Raw genomic sequence first — 2,054 nt, forward strand, 5'->3', positions numbered from 1 at the left:
TTTATCTAAAACCATTTTACTTTCTTCGAAATTTTCTTTTGTTACCTGAAAACAATCTAAAAATTTGAACACTGCTAACTTTTCTTCCTTGTTGGTACAAAGTTTGATATAACGTTCCATTTTGTATTGTATAACTGTATCCAAATGTTGTTTGTTTGTCTTGCAAGTGATGTACCATGGTAGGAGATGTTTTGCACCAATAAACCTTGCAATCTTAAACACAACTTCGGAAGAAAGTGTTGTTTTCATTTTTTTTTATTAGATTTTGGATGATTACAACAATTTTTAGAATTAATTAGGGAAGTGTATGACAAAGTATATTGTCAAAATCAAAAAAAGGCCAAACCACATATGTAAAGTTAATCGAAACTGGAAACTAATTAGTTAAAACCAGAATCCAACTGCCTTTTATGAAAATTAATTTATGATTATATTTCCACGCCATCCAATGCACTACAGTAAGGTTCGTCTGAAACCGATAACCAGTACAGCAGCGGTTAAATAATAGGTATATTCATCATGTGATGAAATCGAATCAATTTTTTGTACCGTAAAGATTTTTCTCTGGATTTTCTAGGATAGATTTTTGTTCCAAATTCTTTCCTGGAATTTACAGACTTCTTTTTCAAGATAGTTCAACTCCAGCTATTTTGATATGAGCTGATGAAAAACCTTCTATCTCAATTAACTTGACAGATATTGAAATAATAAATTGTACAGAGAGAGAATATTTTACTGGGAATCTATCTTCTTCTAATGAATGTTTCTCATCCCTTATTCATTGAATATAATAGTAAAGTATCACAAATATTAAAAGTAATATATCCAATAGTGAATTACAGTAAAAGATAATTATCTGGTAGAGAATGGATGAATGACATGCTATTCGTGATGTTTCAGTGAGAAGTCAATATCCACATCATGAGAAAAACAATAAAAACATGAAAATATCAGATATCCATGATTTTCACAAATTATGCTACAAGACTTGAAATTATACATTTAATAACATAATAAACATTATGAATTGTTGTTTTATTGTTGTTTGATTTGTAATTGGGCTATGAATCAACTCTGGTAGCATACCTATCCCTATCATAACTTGACCAAAATTGATAAGAGAAAGTTCTCCTACCTACTATTGACCATTCCGAACAATACTACATTGACAGTTTTGGGGTTTGGGTTTGGGTATGGCGAAAACCCATTACCATTTTATTAATGGCCAATATTTAAAACTTGGATCTTATATATGTTAATCAGGGTACAATTTCATCGACAAACTGTTATATGCTAATAAAAACTCAAAGTGGTTCTAGAGATAATAGGTACTCGATGAAAAAAAAGTTAGGTTTTCTTCGCATATCTCAATAACTAGGAATATCTGAAATACCATCTACACATAATCAATAGATCAATATATGAGTTGACTAAATCCGGTGAAAAAATTAAAACATAGTTGAAGGCCAAAAAGTTATAAGGCATTGCCTAAAATATTAAGGTATTTACCCTAGTAGGTCTAAAATTTCAAAGTTGGGTTGGAATGTAAATTTTAACATATTGTAGATATATAGATGAATAGATGATATTATGAATTAATCAAGTTGCATCGGTGTATGTAATAAATTACAACTTGTCTAAAAATTAACTTTTCAACATTTATTGTACTATAATATGAATGTTATTAGAATCATCACCAATCTCATATATATGATGTATAATGATGATATTCACATTGTAGAAGTGTTGGAAGTATAACATATAATATCCTTAGTAAACTGTACTCATTCTACCTTAATTGACCAAGATATTGAGCCGTACTATGGAAACACTATACCAATTTATTAAACTTGTTAATATTGTAGTAAATATCAAACATAATCATATATAATTGAAATAACCATTATTGGATCCATATTCAGACTGTAGGAAGTCAACTTGTGTGGAATTGACAATATTGGTAATTGAAGGATGAATATCTTACATGACTTAATTCCACTCATTGATACATGTCTAATTATCATATTTTATGATATGTAATTGAAATAATTGAA

At 28.8% G+C, this 2,054-nt stretch overlaps 1 protein-coding gene across 1 annotated transcript in view; it reads right to left on the reverse strand.

The window, feature by feature from the left end:
• NAEGRDRAFT_53997 (uncharacterized protein) overlaps positions 1 to 2,054 on the reverse strand; it is a gene marked incomplete at both ends in the record, with an annotated part of 6,930 nt that overhangs the window by 4,170 nt on the left and 706 nt on the right. The gene's annotated exons all lie outside the window — the stretch shown is intronic.

The sequence above is a fragment of the Naegleria gruberi genome, assembly GCF_000004985.1.
Source record: "Naegleria gruberi genomic scaffold NAEGRscaffold_78, whole genome shotgun sequence".
In the NCBI taxonomy this organism is placed as follows: Eukaryota; Heterolobosea; class Eutetramitea; order Acrasida; family Naegleriidae; genus Naegleria; species Naegleria gruberi.